We start from the raw sequence: 19,886 nt of genomic DNA, 5'->3' as shown, positions 1-19,886 counted from the left end.
GACAAAAAATGGAACACACCAGCAGTGTGAGGAGACCTGAAAGTGGCACATGGCAGAGTGTGGCGATGGAGACAGCAGCAATGGGAGGCCATACAGGGACCCATGAGACACTCTGGACCTGGCAGCAGCATGAGGAGGCGCTATAGGGGCCCATGGCAGATTAGGGGCCTGGCAGCAGCTATAGGAGGCCCGTAATCTGCCAGCACCCTATGACAAAAAATGGAACACACCAGCAGTGTGAGGAGACCTGAAAGTGGCACATGGCATGAGACACTGTGGACCTGGCAGCAGCATGAGGAGGCGGTACAGGGGCCCATGGCAGATTAGGGGCCTGGCAGCAGCTATGGGAGGCCCGTAATCTGCCAGCACCCTATGACAAAAAATGGAACACACCAACAGTGTGAGGAGACCTGAAAGTGGCACGTGGCAGAGTGTGGCGATGGAGACAGCAGCAATGGGAGGCCGTACAGGGACCCATGAGAGACTCTGGACCTGGCAGCAGCATAAGAAGGCGGTACAGGGGCCCATGGCAGATTAGGGGCCTGGCAGCAGCTATGGGAGGCCCGTAATCTGCCAGCACCCTATGACAAAAAATGGAACACACCAGCAGTGTGAGGAGACCTGAAAGTGGCACATGTTTGGGGCATGATTCATGGCGGATTTAGTCAGTTGTGTCAGGAACTGGTGGTTTGAAATCCAGACTAATCCACGCCTGATTCATTTTCACAAACGTGAGTCTCTCCACACTTTGGGTGGACAATCGTGTCCTCCGCGGAGTTACAATACCTCCTGCCGCACTAAACACGTGCTCCGATGCCACGCTACTTGCCGGGCATGACAGCCTTTCAAGGGCAAATTCAGCTAGTTGGGGCCAAAGGTCAAGTTTCGTTGCCCAGTAGTCAAGGGGATTGTCTACCTCGGTTGGCAGGGTGCTGTCCAAGTAGGCCCAAGCCTGTTGTTTGAGGTCCTGCTCCAGGTCCACCTGATGCTGCTGCTGCTGCTGCGGCTGGTTAGTAGTTTCCTCACTGCGCTGGTGAAGAAAGCTACTCATCATCGACTGCAGACTGAGGCAGCCGCTGCTGGTGGAGCTGCCACTGCTCCTACCACCCCACCCCTCCTTTGCTGCCATTGCAGCGGAACGCGAGCGCACAGGGCCCACAGTGTCTGAGGATGGACGTTGGCGCACAAAGGCAGAGACCAACTGACTACATAGGTGGTTTTTATAGTACGTTATTTTGGCCTCCCTCTCAGCAGGTGTGAAAAAGGCCACCATTTTTGAACGGTAGCGAGGGTCCAACAAGGTGGACAGTCAAAAGTCATCCCTCTGTCTGATGGTTATTATTCGGCTGTTGCTACGCAAGCAAGCGAGCATGCTATGGGCCATTTGTGCCAAGGAATGCGAGGGACTCCCTGCCTCCATCTCCACAGCATACTGCCACGGTGCATCTGGGTCCTCTGTCTCCTCCTCCTCCTCCTCTACCAGATGCTCCTGCTCCTCCACTCCTGTCCGCTGAGTGGAAAAACCACCCATTTCACTCAATAATTCCTGAGCACAAATGTCCTCCTCTACCTCTTCTTCCTGTCCTGCCCCCACAGGGGTCATGTGGCGTTGAGATCTGTGCGCCACGTCTACCGCACCCTGACCAGCCATTGTTAACAGCATTTGTTCCAGGACGTGCAACAGAGGAATGACGTCGTTCATCCCATAGTCCTGCCGACTCATGAATAGCGTGGCCTCCTCAAAGGGCCTGAGCAAGCGGCAGGTGTCACGCATGAGCTGCCAATGGCTGACATCGAAGTTACACGGCTGAGTACCTTTATCCGCTTGTAACATCATGAAATCGGTGATGGCCTTTCGCTGTTCGTAAAGGCGGTCTACCATGTGTAGGGTTGAATTCCACCTTGTTGCAACGTCGCAGATCAGGCGATGCTGTGGAATTCCGTTCTGCCGCTGCAGCTCAAGGAGGGTGTGCTTTGCGGTGTAGGAATGGCTGAAATGCATGCAAGGTTTACGTGACATTTTAAGGATGTCTTGCAGTGGGATGGTGGATTTTAGGAACCGCTTGACAACCAGATTGAACACGTGAGCCATGCATGGCGCATGGCACAACCTTCCTTGACGCAGAGCAGACACCATGTTCTTTCCGTTGTCGGTCAACATGGTTCCGATTTTCAGTTTGCGCGGAGACAGCCATCTGTCGATTTCTCTGTTCATTACACTGAGAAGTTCCTCCCCTGTGTGACTACGTTCGCCTGGACCTGGCAGCAGCATGAGGAGGCGGTACAGGGGCCCATGGCAGATTAGGGGCCTGGCAGCAGCTATGGGAGGCCCGTAATCTGCCAGCACCCTATGTCAAAAAATTGAACACACCAGCAGTGTGTGAGGAGACCTGAAAGTGGCACATGGCAGAGTGTGGTGATGGAGACAGCAGCAATGGGAGGCCGTACAGGGACCCATGAGACACTCTGGACCTGGCAGCAGCATGAGGAGGCGCTATAGGGGCCCATGGCAGATTAGGGGCCTGGCAGCAGCTATGGGAGGCCCGTAATCTGCCAGCACCCTATGACAAAAAATGGAACACACCAGCAGTGTGTGAGGAGACCTGAAAGTGGCACATGGCAGAGTGTGGCGATGGAGACAACCCACCGACTGTTTTGCTCGCTGCCAAGCTGCCACCCTCTTCTCCTGATGATGCGGAAGCAATAGCCTGATGACGACGAGGCTGCCAAGTGCGATCAGCCTCATCATCATCAATTAGGGTCTCCGCCTCACTACTAGCCCCCTCGGCTGCGTGTGGGTCAGGAGACAGACCTGTCTCTAGACCGGCTACCGAGCCACTCTCCTCGCCACTACTTCTTCGCCTGGCTGCTGAAGAGGCGGATGTCTCCCCACGTTCCTGACCGCCCTCTGTTAGCTCTTCCTCACTGTACTGGATGACACCGGGAGCACTGGCCTCTGGCTGCGAATAGTGCTGCCTCGACCCCTTCCTCTGCTGCCACGTCTGCTCGCTCCTAAAACATTGCCTCCTCTGCCACTCCTCTGCATGTTGTCTGACATACTCTTTAATTCAACGATTCTGTGTCCCTGAGTAACAATTCTGTGTCTGTCCCTGAGTAACAATTCTGTGTCCCTGAGTAACGTTTCTGTGGCCCTAAGTAACAGTTCTGTGGCCCTCAGTAACAATTCTGTGTCCCTCAGTAACAATTCTGTGTCCCTCAGTAACAATTCTGTGTCTGTCCCTGAGTAACAATTCTGTGTCCCTGAGTAACAATTCTGTGTCCCTCAGTAACAATTCTGTGTCCCTCAGTAACAATTCTGTGTCCCTGAGTAACAATTCTGTGTCTGTCCCTGAGTAAGAATTCTGTGTCTGTCCCTGATTAACAATTCTGTGTCCCTGAGTAACGTTTCTGTGGCCCTAAGTAACAGTTCTGTGGCCCTCAGTAACAATTCTGTGTCCCTCAGTAACAATTCTGTGTCCCTCAGTAACAATTCTGTGTCTGTCCCTGAGTAACAATTCTGTGTCTGTCCCTGAGTAACAATTCTGTGTTCCTGAGTAACGTTTCTGTGGCCCTAAGTAACAGTTCTGTGGCCCTCAGTAACAATTCTGTGTCCCTCAGTAACAATTCTGTGTCTGTCCCTGAGTAACAATTCTGTGTCTGTCCCTGAGTAACAATTCTGTGTCCCTCAGTAACAATTCTGTGTCCCTCAGTAACAATTCTGTGTCCCTGAGTAACAATTCTGTGTCCCTCAGTAACAATTATGTGTCCCTCAGTAACAATTCTGTGTCTGTCCCTGAGTAAGAATTCTGTGTCTGTCCCTGAGTAACAATTCTGTGTCCCTAAGTAACGTTTCTGTGGCCCTAAGTAACGTTTCTGTGGCCCTAAGTAACGATTCTGTGGCCCTAAGTAACGTTTCTGTGGCCCTAAGTAATGTTTCTGTGGCCCTAAGTAACGGTTCTGTGTCCCTCAGTAACAATTCTGTATCCCTCAGTAACAATTCTGTGTCTGTCCCTGAGTAACAATTCTGTGGCCCTAAGTAACGTTTCTGTGGCCCTAAATAACGGTTCTGTGGCCCTCAGTAACAATTCTGTGTCCCTCAGTAACAATTCTGTGTCTGTCCCTAAGTAACAATTCTGTGGCCCTAAGTAAAGTTTCTGTGGCCCTAAGTAACGTTTCTGTGTCCCTAAGTAACGATTCTGTGGCCCTAAGTAACGATTCTGTGGCCCTAAGTAACGTTTCTGTAGCCCTAAGTAATGTTTCTGTAGCCCTAAGTAACGTTTCTGTGGCCCTAAGTAACGTTTCTGTGGCCCTAAGTAACGTTTCTGTGGCCCTAAGTAACGGTTCTGTGGCCCTCAGTAACAATTCTGTGGCCCTCAGTAACAATTCTGTGTCTGTCCCTAAGTAACAATTCTGTGGCCCTAAGTAACGTTTCTGTGGCCCTAAGTAACGTTTCTGTGGCCCTAAGTAACGATTCTGTGGCCCTAAGTAACGTTTCTGTGGCCCTAAGTAACGTTTCTGTGGCCCTCAGTAACAATTCTGTGTCCCTCAGTAACAATTCTGTGTCTGTCCCTAAGTAACAATTCTGTGGCCCTAAGTAACGTTTCTGTGGCCCTAAGTAACGGTTCTGTGGCCCTCAGTAACAATTCTGTGTCCCTCAATAACAATTCTGTGTCTGTCCCTAAGTAACAATTCTGTGGTTCTAAGTAACAATTCTGTGGCCCTAAGTAACGATTCTGTGGCCCTAAGTAACGTTTCTGTGGCCCTAAGTAACGTTTCTGTGGCCCTAAGTAACGATTCTGTGGCCCTAAGTAACGTTTCTGTGGCCCTAAGTAACGTTTCTGTGGCCCTAAGTAACGGTTCTATGGCCCTCAGTAACAATTCTGTGGCCCTCAGTAACAATTCTGTGTCTGTCCCTAAGTAACAATTCTGTGGCCCTAAGTAACGTTTCTGTGGCCCTAAGTAACGTTTCTGTGGCCCTAAGTAACGATTCTGTGGCCCTAAGTAACGTTTCTGTGGCCCTAAGTAATGTTTCTGTGGCCCTCAGTAACAAATCTGTGTCCCTCAGTAACAATTCTGTGTCTGTCCCTAAGTAACAATTCTGTGGCCCTAAGTAACGTTTCTGTGGCCCTAAGTAACGGTTCTGTGGCCCTCAGTAACAATTCTGTGTCCCTCAATAACAATTCTGTGTCTGTCCCTAAGTAACAATTCTGTGGCCCTAAGTAACGTTTCTGTGGCCCTAAGTAACGATTCTGTGGCCCTAAGTAACGTTTCTGTGGCCCTAAGTAACGTTTCTGTGGCCCTAAGTAAGGATTCTGTGGCCCTAAGTAATGTTTCTGTGGCCCTAAGTAACATTTCTGTGGCCCTCAGTAACAAATCTGTGTCCCTCAGTAACAATTCTGTGTCTGTCCCTAAGTAACAATTCTGTGGCCCTAAGTAACGTTTCTGTGTCCCTAAGTAACGGTTCTGTGGCCCTCAGTAACAATTCTGTGTCCCTCAATAACAATTCTGTGTCTGTCCCTAAGTAACAATTCTGTGGCCCTAAGTAACGTTTCTGTGACCCTAAGTAACGTTTCTGTGGCCCTCAGTAACAAATCTGTGTCCCTCAGTAACAATTCTGTGTCTGTCCCTAAGTAACAATTCTGTGGCCCTAAGTAACGTTTCTGTGGCCCTAAGTAACGGTTCTGTGGCCCTCACCAACAATTCTGTGTCCCTCAATAACAATTCTGTGTCTGTCCCTAAGTAACAATTCTGTGGCCCTAAGTAACGTTTCTGTGGCCCTAAGTAACGTTTCTGTGGCCCTAAGTAACGATTCTGTGGCCCTCAGTAACAAATCTGTGTCCCTCAGTAACAATTCTGTGTCTGTCCCTAAGTAACAATTTTGTGGCCCTACGTAACGATTCTGTGGCCCTCAGTAACAAATCTGTGTCCCTCAGTAACAATTCTGTGTCTGTCCCTAAGTAACAATTCTGTGGCCCTAAGTAACGTTTCTGTGGCCCTAAGTAACAATTCTGTGGCCCTAAGTAACGATTCTGTGGCCCTAAGTAACGTTTCTGTGGCCCTAAGAAACGATTCTGTGGCCCTCAGTAACAATTCTGTATCCCTCAGTAACAATTCTGTCTGTCCCTGAGTAACAATTCTGTGTCCCTAAGTAACGTTTCTGTGGCCCTAACTAACGATTCTGTGGCCCTAAGTAACGTTTCTGTGGCCCTAACTAACGTTTCTGTGTCCCTAAGTAACGTTTCTCTGTCCCTAACTCTCTCTCTGAATACAGCCAGGTCTGCCTCTGTTGAATGACTGGAGGCAAATGGAGAATTCTAAAATGGCCGCCATTTATAGCTCGACCATTACACTGTGCTGGCTGGCTGGCTGCTGATTGGTTAATGCGATCACATGTCATGAATGAATGCATTATGGGTCAGCGCGCCTTGTCTGCGCGCCTTCCCAGACATCCCCGCTCCGTCGCCGCACATGTCGCCGCCATTTTAGGAAAAATTTTGATTCGCGCATCCGAAGTCTGCTTATTTTCGGAATCGAAATTTTCCTAATATTCGAAACGAATTCCACTTCGCCTACTTCGATTCGCTCATCTCTAAGTAGCACACATACTCTTAGCAGCCAAGTCAGTTATAACTAAACAATGGAGGAAAGACTTAGCCCCAAACATTTCTGAAGTTGTAACTTCGATTAAGCTTACCTATGAATATGAAAGAGCTTTGTTATTATCAAAGCTCTTTTGGCTGCACGTCTGTGGATCACAGGAGTGCAGTTCTTTCTGAGCTCCTGTGACCCATTTTTAGCTGACAGCAGGCTGAAGCCTGCTGTTGACTGACATCACTCAGCCAGTCCAGGCTGGGGAAAAATCCCGACTTTAATGTCTGGATCCATCCCAGAGTCTGGAGCGGTACCTGGCTCAGCTTCCTAGCGATCTGCTGAGAGCCTGCACCAGCCGCTTCTCCTCTTCCACAGCCCAGTGCTCCAGTGAGAGCTGGGGGGGCAGAGCAGAGAGCGGTGACTGACAGTTACCACTCTCTGATCACAGCACCTGTGAGAACTCAGTGGTCAGCAGTCATGTGATCGGTAAGTTCTCACCCTTAAGGTGGGAATACACAGTTAGAAAATTGACTGATCGGTCACCCGATGATCGAGAGGCGTCCGTTCGTTGTTTGAAATCGTGGCCCACATTAACCAATCTAAAAAAATCGTTTGTCGCGCAATACGTAGCATTGACGTCTTCCATACAAGTGGAAGTGATGCAGTGTGTGTGACCTTGTAGCCATGCCGTTCCGGCCAGAACGAGCGATATACACAACAATTAACAGCAATGAGTATAATATAGTTTATTACGTTACCTATAGACATAAATAGTGATACATAAAAGATAATCTGCAGAATTCTGGTTTCATTACCTCATTAGGCCAATCTACTTTTAACATCTGGATTTTTCGCTCGTGTTTACAAAGATTCCTTGGACATAAACATCCGAGTCATCTTCTGTTTCCGCTCATGCGTGATAGTGCTTGATAGATTTTTTTTGTACATACCAACGCATAGAAAATCGGTCGTTCGTATGCAAAACGACAACATTTTTCACTGTTGTTCAACCGGATTTTTTTGTTCACAATATCGTTATCGGTTAAAACATCCTGCTCATCAATGAAGAGAAAATCATTCGATCAGTGGTTTCGCTAAATTTTTCATACAATTTTCTTATCGTGTGTACGGGGCATTAGAGCCGACGGGACAGATACAGCATCGGACTGATGCTGCATCCACCTAGGTAAGTATAACTAGAGGGAAATAAAAAAGTCCATACTTCTCTTTTAAGGTCTGATTCACACACCAAATTTGATTGTACGTGAAAACCATGGATTACATGGAGCAATGCCCGAATGCAAGCCACATATTCTAGATCACTTTTGTTATATGTAGGACATACTGTATGTGGCCCAGGTAATGCAAATTCCTATATTGTCATCTCAGTCTTCACCCTTTACTGTTTTTCTGTATTTGTTCTTTTTTTTTGTTGAAAATGTTAATAAAATTATTGAAATTAAAAAAAAAAATAACTCATGCCTTACTTTTTACTCTTTCCTGTGCGTTTGGCAGTCCATTGGAATCAATGGGTTATCAAAACCGGAATGCACAAGTACACACGCATTCTAGCGCGACCTGGCCGTAAGTCTATGTATAGCATGCACAGGCAAAACACGATGCTCTTTACCAAACGTGGGGAAAGAAGTCCCTTAACCTTTTTCAAAAGCTCACTGCATGGTGCTGTAGTATTATGTGATTTCACACATTTAAAGACGAAGGAATTTCGCTGATGTGTGGGGGTGCACCAAGTGGTTCCATGCGGTGAGTTTTTTAAAAACGGTTAGGGGACTTCTTTCACTGCATTTCTCATGGGTACAGCAACTCATTCAAATGAATGGGCTGCTGTACCCGTGACATGTGCGCGCTAGAGTCTGTGTACAAGTGTGAACTGAGCGTAAGCCCTGGTTCACACTGGATGCGACTTGGCATGCAATTTGCTTGCCCTGCGACTTGCAAATCGCACCCTATTGTCCGCAATTGGAGCGGTCAAATGGGTGCGGTTCCGACTTGGTCAGAGCCGCACCGATTTCTAATGTAGTACATGCACTACTTTTGGTGTGATTTGCATAGACATCTGTATCAGATGTCTTGCAAATCGCACCTGAAATTGGCGGGTCTCCCGACTTTGAAATTGTGCGACTTCACTGTAAGTCGCACAATTTCAAAGTTGGGCTTGATGTGAACAGAATGGAGACTAATGCGGGCCATAGATGAGATGAAAAACTACCGAAAATCAGCCGAAAAAAAAATCGGCCGATTTTTCGATCGTTAGTGCGGTAATGGGTCGATCGTTTTTCGGGATTTTTGACCTTTTAGATTATCGGTCCTGCTGGAAAATAATCAGCCAAATTTGTCGTTCTGATGATTTTCACGGCAATGATGGACAAATTTGCTGATCTTTTTCCGATATTTAAAAATGCGCATGAGTAGTGATATGAAAGAAGAAGGAAAAGAAGAAAAGGAAAAAAATAGAATATGATTGAAAAGAAGAAATAGAATATGAAGAAGGAGAAGAAGAAAAGAAGAAATAGAATATGAAGAAGAAAAAAAAAATTTCAGTCCGATATTATATTTGACATTTAAAAGTATAGCAACATTGTATCTATTTATATCCGAATAGAAACATCTGTATCCGAAATGGATTCAAATAGATACAATGTTGCAACTTTATCTTCTTCTGCATATTCTATTTCATCTTTTTATTTGTATTCTATTTCTTCTTCTTCTTCATATTCTATTTCTTCTTCTGCTTCATATTCTATTTCTTCTTTTTATTCGTATTCTATTTCTTCTTCTTCATATTCTATTTCTTCTGCATATTCTATTTCTTCTTTTTATTCGTATTCTATTTCTTCCTCTTCTTCATATTCTATTTCTTCTTCTTCATATTCTGTTTCTTCTTCTCCTGCATATTTTATTTCTTCTTTTTATTTGTATTCTATTCCTCTTCTTCTTCATGTTCTATTTCTTCTTCATATTCTATTCCTCTTCTCCTGCATATTCTATTTCTTCTTTTTATTCGTATTCTATTTCTTCTTCTTCTTCATATTCTATTTCTTCTTCTGCATATTCTATTTCTTCTTCTGCATATGTTCTATATAATTGGTCGTAGACGGGACGAAAATCAGCCGACCTTTTTTTACCAATAGTGGTAATGTCGGCTGATTGAATGACCGATATTTCATTTTTTTTAAAAAAAACGTCTGGTTTTCTCCCCATCTATGGCCTGCATTACTAACGTGGAGACTAACTTTACACCTGGCTCTGAGATTTGGAACCTTGTATAGCAAATGGCTACACTGAGCGGTGGGTGGATGAGACAGATACCTACTGGAGGGTTTGCAGACACTATTCTGCACTATTATGTGATGCCTAGGAGCATGGATTAGTCAGTGCTAACACAGGGGATGTTACTAGTGGTGAAAGGGTTACAGGAAGATGGAAGAGCTAGAAGAAAGGGTTAATAACTGCATCCAGTAGTGAGTAGGGATGAGCGCACACATACTGTAGGTGGAAATAGGGCATACAGCTGGGGAGAAGGATCACCTAAAGGGTCAATAATTGCGTCCAATACCAGGGATGAGCGCACACATACTGTAGGTGGAAATAGGGCATACAGCTGGGGAGAAGGATCACCTAAAGGGTCAATAATTGCGTCCAATACCAGGGATGAGCGCACACATACTGTAAGTGGAAATAGGGCATACAGCTGGGGAGAAGGATCACCTAAAGGGTCAATAATTGCGTCCAGTACCAGGGTTGAGCGCACACATACTGTAAGTGGAAATAGGGCATACAGCTGGGGAGAAGGATCACCTAAAGGGTCAATAATTGCGTCCAGTACCAGGGATGAGCGCACACATACTGTAAGTGGAAATAGGGCATACAGCTGGGGAGAAGGATCACCTAAAGGGTCAATAATTGCGTCCAGTACCAGGGATGAGCGCACACATACTGTAAGTGGAAATAGTGCATACAGCTGGGGAGAAGGATCACCTAAAGGGTTAATTAGTGCACACAGTAGGGAAAAATTGAATGAACCACGTCAATACCGGGCACTTATACCCCCTTCCTGCCCAGGCCAAGCTGTCGCACTTTGAATGACAATTGTGCGATCATGCAACACTGTACCCATACAAACATTGTATTTTTTTTTCACTCAAAAAGAGCATGTTGAGCTGAAAGGGTTAATTATGTTTGCAAGCAAGGAGGTGTTACAAGCCTCAGCCACACGGAATTGGAAGGGTTAATTGCTGCAGCCAGAGGGGAGTGTTCAGCGACGAGAGCGTGCACCCAGCTGGGGAGAATGGGCTAGGTCACGTGACAGTCCCTCTGCACAGACAGTCAGCAGCATACCGAGGCTAAGTAGAAACACCAAGCTATGGCAAGAGTTGAAAGAGGAATCTGCACATGCGCAGTATGGTTAAAAGTGACGACACCGCCGTCATAAGGAAGAGCTGTAAAATTCAGCATTGCTGTCAGCAGCCCAAGTAGCTCGCCGTGATCGTATAGTGGTTAGTACTCTGCGTTGTGGCCGCAGCAACCTCGGTTCGAATCCGAGTCACGGCATTGCGGAAAAAGCAATGACACGGCATGTGGGCTGAAATTTTTTTTCTTCTAAATTGGTTCACATGTGGTTATGCCGATTGTAGCTCATTTTAATAACCTCTGTGAGTTTGTATGTGTCTAATGTTTTATATTTATTGTATTCTTGTCGTTTTGAGGACACGGGTATTATTGTGACACATTGCAGTGTGGGCAGGGCAGTTCTTAGTCTTGGCAGGAGCAAGCGCTATATGAAGTATGATGTGGAGTATATGAAGTGATGATGAGGAGTATATGAAGTATGATGTGGAGTATATGAAGTATGATGTGGAGTATATGAAGTGATGATGAGGAGTATATGAAGTATGATGTGGAGTATATGAAGTATGATGTGGAGTATATGAAGTATAATGTGGAGTATATGAAGTGATGATGAGGAGTATATGAAGTATGATGTGGAGTATATGAAGTATGATGTGGAGTATATGAAGTGATGATGAGGAGTATATGAAGTATGATGTGGAGTATATGAAGTATGATGTGGAGTATATGAAGTGATGATGAGGAGTATATGAAGTGATGATGTGGAGTATATGAAGTGATGATGAGGAGTATATGAAGTATGATGTGGAGTATATGAAGTGATGATGAGGAGTACATGAAGTGATGATGAGGAGTATATGAAGTATGATGTGGAGTATATGAAGTGATGATGAGGAGTATATGAAGTATGATGTGGAGTATATGAAGTGATGATGTGGAGTATATGAAGTGATGATGAGGAGTATATGAAGTGATGATGAGGAGTATATGAAGTGATGATGAGGAGTATATGAAGTGATGATGTGGAGTATATGAAGTGATGATGTGGAGTATATGAAGTATGATGTGGAGTATATGAAGTGATGATGTGGAGTATATGAAGTATGATGTGGAGTATATGAAGTGATGATGAGGAGTATATGAAGTATGATGTGGAGTATATGAAGTGATGATGAGGAGTATATGAAGTATGATGTGGAGTATATGAAGTGATGATGAGGAGTATATGAAGTGATGATGTGGAGTATATGAAGTGATGATGTGGAGTATATGAAGTGATGATGAGGAGTATATGAAGTGATGATGAGGAGTATATGAAGTGATGATGAGGAGTATATGAAGTGATGATGTGGAGTATATGAAGTGATGATGTGGAGTATATGAAGTGATGATGAGGAGTATATGAAGTGATGATGTGGAGTATATGAAGTGATGATGAGGAGTATATGAAGTGATGATGAGGAGTATATGAAGTGATGATGTGGAGTATATGAAGTGATGATGAGGAGTATATGAAGTGATGATGAGGAGTATATGAAGTGATGATGAGGAGTATATGAAGTGATGATGAGGAGTGAAAGGCAGAATGAAGATGGACATAATAATGAAATGACTTTGAGTGACATAGGTGACATCACACAGTAATATAGTAAAAATGACTTCTGTCAGCTGAGCTCCTACAAGCCCGAGTAGCTCGCCGTGATCGTATAGTGGTTAGTACTCTGCGTTGTGGCCGCAGCAACCTCGGTTCGAATCCGAGTCACGGCATTGTGTGAAAACAATGACACGGCAGGTGGGCTTCTTTTACTCATTTTCTATGTAGACAATATTAATCGGGATGCAATGTAAAATTATCTTATAGTTTTAAAACCTATTTTTTACCATTTAAAGACATTCCCTTCTTTCTGACACTTTGTTTACATGTAAAAATCAGGTTTTTTTGCTAGAAATGACTTAGAACCCCCATATATTATACATTTTTTTTTAAAGCAGAGGCCCTAGAGAATAAAATGGAGGGTGTTGCAATTTTTTATGTAAGTGTACAATCCCAATGCACACGTTCCAATAGCTGTGTGTATAAGTGGGTGCTGCAGCGACCGTCAGCTGGAACCGAACAGAATCAGCAAGGGAAAACGTCACCAGCACACCGAGGATCACCAATATGGGTCCAAAAGCTTTAACCACTTCAAGTCAGGACACTTTTACCCCCTTCCTGTCCAGGACAATTTTCAGCTTTCAGTGATATCACACTTTGAATGACAATTGCGCGGTCATGTAACACTGTACCCATATGAATTTTTTAGCATTTTTTTGAGACAGATAAAGCTTTATTTTGGTGGTATTTATTCACCACTGGGAATTTTACTTTTTTTTGCTGTGTAAATGAAAAAGTCCAAAAATTTTGAAAAAAGTATTTTTCTTATAAAATTTTGCAAATAAATAATATTTCAGAATAAATCTTGGCCAAAATGTATTCAGTTATCTTTTTAGTAAAAATAAATAACCCAAATTAGTTAATAACCAAAAATTATCATTTTTTAAATTTATTTTTACATTTTCTTTTTTTTTTATATTATTAGTTTTTTTGGCGTTTTGTTTTTTACATACTGTCCCCCTAGCAGTACAGTGTCACCATAGTGACACTGTACTACTTGAGGGGGGTGATGAAGATTTCTTTTTTTTTTTTTGCACTGATTGCTTTTACACCCATAAAGACTGTAAAATCAATCATTTCTCCTTCTCTCTGTCTGCATTCTTGCAGCCATTGAAATACTGTGTGAGCTGTGATTGGTCACAGCTTGTCACATGGTACAAGGCTGTTGTGAATAGCCTTGTACCATGTGACCTCTGTGATCATTCACAGATTTCACACTTTGTAAGCAATGATGTCAGAAGTGATGTCTTGCTTACTACTCTGCATGTGATCACTGATTGGCCAATCAGTGATCACATGATCGGGACCTCACACAGAGGTCGCTTACGACGATCGGTGTTCAAGGACACAGCGAGCACCGGATCGCGGTGCTGCACGCTCCCAGGGAGCGCGCACAAGCAGGAGGCGGGGAGGCCGTTTATAAACGGTCACCCACCCCTGCACTGCCACCATCCATCCGTTTATATACAATGGCCGGAAGGGAGGTGGTTAATGAATGATAGTCACAGCAAGGCAACGTTTCAGAGTCTCGCAGGACCCCTTCATCGGTATGCTGGTGACATCCTCCCTTGCAATTTGTTATGTCACAGTCTTTGCACAGCGGTTTTTCAAACGCATTTGTTTGGGGAAAAAATACGCTTTAATGAATTTTAATGCACAAATACGCAATATAATACCCAATTGTTTTGAAAAATATAAAACTGATGTTACACTGAGGATATAGATACAAAGCATGTCATGCTTTTAAATTGCACACACCTGTGGAACGGCAACAAACGAAGTAAATTATATTATCCATAGGCGACACCTTAAAAGATTTTATAGGTTACCACTTTAGACTTACAGAGGATGTCTTTTGCTAGAATTATTGCTCTCAATTTGACATTCGCCGTGATAGTTCACATGTGGGAGCGGTTGCTATTTACCTACCAATGCAGCCATGATGCGTGCTTTTGCCTTTGCAAATGAGCATAGGGGGATAGGGGTGCTTAAAATGTTTTTTCTATTTTTTTTTTTTTTTTTACGCTGTACCTTTAATTTTTTTAAATCACTTTTACTGTTATCACAAGAAATATAATCATCCCTTTTGATAGCAATAAGCAGTGACAGGTCCTCATTACTGAGACATCTGGGGTTTATTAGACCCCAGATGTTTCCTGTGTCCTTAAAAACCTCAGACCATACCAAGATCAGTATAATCAGATGCTTTTTACAAACCACTAATGGTTTGTTTACAACCACCGAAACCGGAAATGAGGAAATACACTTCACTTCTGGTTTCTTAAACCAGCCTTTCTCAACCAGGATGCCCAGGCACCCTGGGGTGCCTTGAAGATTCTTCAGGGGTGCCTTGGAAAATATCTAAAAGTTGCCCAAAACTTGTATACAAGCCAGCAGGTGGAACAAGCCTGCCTTATAGTTACACAATGCCACAGGTCTTCACTGTGCGCCATTACAACCTTCTAGCCATCTGCGTCCTGACAACCAATGACATCATCAGTTGATAAGGAGAATGTCAGTTGCCTGCACAGCATCCCTGTTTGACCCTCCCCTGCTCCTCTCCGTCAGTGCTGGGATCACATTAGCTCAGTGATGGAGAAAAACTGAGAGAAACACTGTCATATTAGTCAGTTCATGTGTGCAAAAGTATATTTGATTTGGAAGAATAAATCACCTCTAGCTTTGGGTGTCCTACATGTGTGGGTGCTGATGTGTTATATAAAACTATTAGAATAGTTCTTTACATTTTAGAATGAGGTGCCTCGAAACTGTCCATAATTTTAAAGGGTGCCTTGGGATCTGTCCATCATTTTAGAGGGGGCCTTGACTGAAAAAATGTTGAGAAACACTGTCTTAGGCCAAAGAGATGATCAATGCCATCATCCCAGATCAGCTCTATGGTCAGCTGGCAAAACCATTGGCTGCACTTCCAGGTTCCCTGGTGAGACGGAAGAGCCCAGGAAGGTGGCAGGTGGAAGGTGATATTTAGCTGCTAGGATTGCTTTATAAAAAAGGGTTCCGCTGGTTTTAAAAAAAGATACAGGGATGGGCATCATTCTGGTATACCTACTCAAAATTGGGTGACTTTGTACATTGCCTGCCATTAAGTGGTTAATATTAATATTGTGCCCATGGATGACAAATTTCAGATGTGGCCAAACTGTGGGTACAATCTTTGTCCACAATGGTGGGGGGGGGGGGGGGGCCTAAAGTGATTCTGAAGGTTGTAATAAAAATAAAAAAAAATTAACAAACATGTTATACTTACCTGCTCTGTGGAATGGTTTTGCACAAAACAGCCCTGATACACTTCTTGTTGGGTCTTCCGCCAGCGGTCCTGGCTCCCCACCCCAGCTGAGTGCCCTTAATAGCAAGTCAACATTGTCCATAGCAAGTCAACAATGTCTTTTCACACACAAAGTGTAGCTCGGCCCCACCCCCCACTCTCCTCATTGGCTCACTGGCTGTGGTTGACAGCAGCAGGAGCCAATGGCTCCTGCTGCTGTGTGAGCCAATGAGGAAAGAGAGACCTGTGAGAGTCGAGGCCTTCATGCACATCGCTGGATTGAGAAGGGACTTAGGTAAGTATAGGGGGGCTGAGGGGGGAGCTGCATCAATAAGGTTTTTACCTTAACCTGTTCCCGCCCGGCCAATATCAGGATGACGGCCAAGCTGGACTCTTGTCAATCCGTGTGGGCGTTATATGACGTCCTTCCAGGATCGTACCTCACGCGTCCCCGCAGGGCAGTGCTGTGGCAAGATCTGTCACCTGCTGTGTACCCAGTGGTGTATTTAGATTTTGTGCTGCCCTAGGCAACACAAAAATTGGCTCCCCCCCCACGGACATTGACCAACAACACCCCAGCTCCCCCCCATCCGAAAGCGCCTTCCACTACCACTGGGCAACCTCCCACCCCAGCAAGAGATAAGACACTCACCTTCATAGCTCTGGACATCTCCAAGAACAAGAGTCAGGCTCTGCATACACCATCAAGCAGCCTGCAACCTCTCTCAGATCCCACCTGGTCCCTGTGCTGCATGTGTCCCTTCTTCCATTTCTTCTTTCAGGTGACAGCATTGCCCCCCTGAAAATTTCTGCTGCCCCCCCTGAAAAATGCCGCCCTAGGCAAATGCCTGGTTTGCCCTGTGGTAAATACACCCCTGGGTGTACCTTGGACACAGCCGATGACAGATCTGTGTACTGTCACAGCAGGTCATATGACAATTGTAAACAATGAATGGCTTCCTTTTTTGCTATCCATTGTATACAATTGTGTCACTAGTGATCACATGTACAAACTGGGCTAATCACAGCCTATCTTTGTCATGTGACTAGCCTTGGCCAATCACAGCTAATCACAACAAAAAAAACCCTGAATGAATCGATTTAGTTAATTGCATGCTTATAGCAAAGAATTTATTTGCAGAGCTATCCCTGTCCATTCATTCAGTGTTGTTGAGGCTGCAGAGATGGATATTGAGGGCTATGTCCTCAATCTTCTTTCTCTGTCTAAAAGGTGAGATGACAGGGGTCTATTTAGACCCCTGATGCCTCACCAAAGCATCCCAATGGGGTTCCTAGAAAAAATAATAAAAAATGAAATTGTAAAAATGAAATAAATAAAATAATATTATTATTATATAGGATTTATATAGCGCCAACAGTTTGCGCAGTGCTTTACAATATTAGGGAGACAGTGCAATTACAATACATTTCAGTATGGAAGGAATAGGAGGACCCTGCTCGTGGAGCTTACAATCTAAAGCAGTGGTTCTTAACCTGGGTTCGATCGAATCCCAGGGGTTCGGTGAGTCAGTCTCGCGGGTTCGGCGGAGGTGAAGACCCACACCCGACTCATATGATTCGTGATGACATGCCCCGCTTGTCCATCATTGGCTGCAGGTGGTCACGCAACATCGCTTAGCCCAGTGGTCGGCAAGCCGCGGCTCGCGAGCCACATGCGGCTCTTTACACGCTTTAATGCGGCTCTTGTGTGCCGGGCGCCCGCTCCCCTCCCTCCTCTCGGGCGGCAGGGACTCTGCAGCGTGATCCAAAAAAAAAAACAGCCAGGGCAGCGCGCTCAAATGCAATGATTGGCCAGTCTCGCTGCCACTCCCATCCTGATAGCCAGTGATTGGCTGTCAGGATGTGTGTAGGCGGGGCAGCGTGACGAACGTGAGAGGAGCTAGGCTCCTCTCACAGTCCGCCCTGAAGACCGGAACGGCGCGGGAATACGGTGAGAGCAAAGGTAAGTGAATTGACACAGGGGGGACTTGGCTTACTACTTGCTACTTACTTACTACTACTATATAAGGGATGAATTAATATGGGGGATGAATTACTATAGGGGGGATGAATTACTATATGGGGGATGAATTACTATGGGGGATGAATTACTATAGGGGGGATGAATTACTATATGGGGGATGAATTACTATATGGGGGATGAATTACTATGGGGGATGAATTACTATATGGGGGATGAATTACTATATGGGGAATGAATTACTATGGGGGATGAATTACTATATGGGGGATGAATTACTATATGGGGGATGAATTACTATGGGGGATGAATTACTATATGGGGGATGTATTACTATGGGGGATGAATTACTATAAGGGGGAAGAATTACTATAGGGGATGAATTACTATATGGGGGATGAATTACTATATGGGGGATGAATTACTATATGGGGGATGTATTACTATGGGGGATGAATTACTATATGGGGGATGAATTACTATGGGGGATGAATTACTATGGGGGATGAATTACTATGGGGGATGAATTACTATGAGGGATGAATTACTATGGGGGATGAATTACTATATGGGGGATGAATTACTATGGGGGATGAATTACTATATGGGGGATGAATTACTATGGGGGATGAATTACTATATGGGGGATGAATTACTATGGGGGATGAATTACTATGGGGGATGAATTACTATGGGGGATGAATTACTATATGGGGGATGAATTACTATAGGGGGGATGAATTACTATATGGGGGATGAATTACTATATGGGGGATGAATTACTATGGGGGATGAATTACTATATGGGGGATGAATTACTATAGGGGGGATGAATTACTATGGGGGATGAATTACTATAAAACAGTGGTTCTTAACCTGGGTTCGATCGAACCCCAGGGGTTCAGTGAGTCTGTCTCGCGGGTTCGGCAGAGGTGAAGACCCACACCCGACTCATATGATTCGTGCAGTAAATATTCATTATTATGTTTTTGTGTGAAAATCATGTTTTAATGGTTTTGTTCTTTGTTCTTAACGGTTTTGTTCATTTTGTGCACCTATGTATAAATATATACCTATGTTTTGAATTTTAAAAATCATATTTTATTTTTCCAATTAAGAAGGGTTCGGTGAATGCGCATATGAAACTGGTGGGGTTCAGTACCTCCAACAAGGTTAAGAACCACTGATCTAAAGGAAGGGGGAGGTGATACAAAAGGTGATAGCTGCGGGGGATGATCTGGCGGAGGTGATTCAAGTACAGTTCTTAGGTGGAGGTGGGGTAGGCTTCCTTGAAGAAGTAATAAAATAAAATAAGAAATAAAATAATATAAAAAATGTAAATAAAATGGTGAAAAATAATAAAAAAATAAAATAAAAAAACTAGTGACACCAGTGGCAGAACTACCAGGGTCACAAAGGACGCACTTGTGATCATGCCCTGGCATTTCACCACTGGGCTCCAAGGGAAAGGCCCTGGGCTCAATACTGCTCAGTCTAATATACCTATTTTATGTCACAGAACGGCCTCATCAGGAGTAAGTAATGTACAGAGCTTAGGGGTCAGAAATGAGGAACGCACAGAGTTCAGGGGTCAGGATAAAGTAAGACAAAGAGTTCAGGGACCAGGATTACATAGCACACAGAGTTTGGGGGTCAGCATTAAATAACACATAAAGGTCAGGGGTGGGGTAAAGTAACACAAAGAGTTCAGGGGTCATGATAAAGTAACGCACAAAGTCAAGGTTAGATTTAAGTAATGCACAGGTTTCAGGGGTCCGGATTAAACAGCACAAAAAGCTCAGGGGTTAGGATTAAGTAACACAAGGAATTAAGTGGGCAGGAATAAGTAACGCAGAGAGTTCAGGGGTTAGGATTAAGTAACACACAGTGTTCAGGGGTCAGGATTAAATAACACAGAGAGTTCAGGGGTCAGGATTAAGTAATGCAGAGAGTTCAGGGGTCAGGATTAAGTAACACAAATAATTAAGAGGTCAGGATTAAGT

At 44.5% G+C, this 19,886-nt stretch overlaps 2 non-coding genes across 2 annotated transcripts; both read left to right on the top strand.

Moving 5' to 3' along the window:
- Positions 1–11,091: 11,091 nt before the first annotated feature.
- On the top strand, positions 11,092–11,163 carry TRNAH-GUG (transfer RNA histidin (anticodon GUG)). Its single transcript has one exon. It is a non-coding gene; the product is annotated as a tRNA-His (tRNA).
- Positions 11,164–12,657: 1,494 nt separating this feature from the next.
- Positions 12,658–12,729, top strand: TRNAH-GUG (transfer RNA histidin (anticodon GUG)). The gene has a single exon. It is a non-coding gene; the product is annotated as a tRNA-His (tRNA).
- The last annotated feature ends 7,157 nt before the right edge of the window (positions 12,730–19,886 follow it).

This window comes from Staurois parvus, unplaced genomic scaffold, assembly GCF_062004578.1.
Source record: "Staurois parvus isolate SC_StPar_1 unplaced genomic scaffold, SC_StPar_1.0 ptg000832l, whole genome shotgun sequence".
Taxonomy (NCBI): Eukaryota; Metazoa; Chordata; class Amphibia; order Anura; family Ranidae; genus Staurois; species Staurois parvus.
The sequence above is the reverse complement of the archived record's forward strand: the minus strand, read 5'-3'. Positions and strand labels throughout refer to the sequence as shown.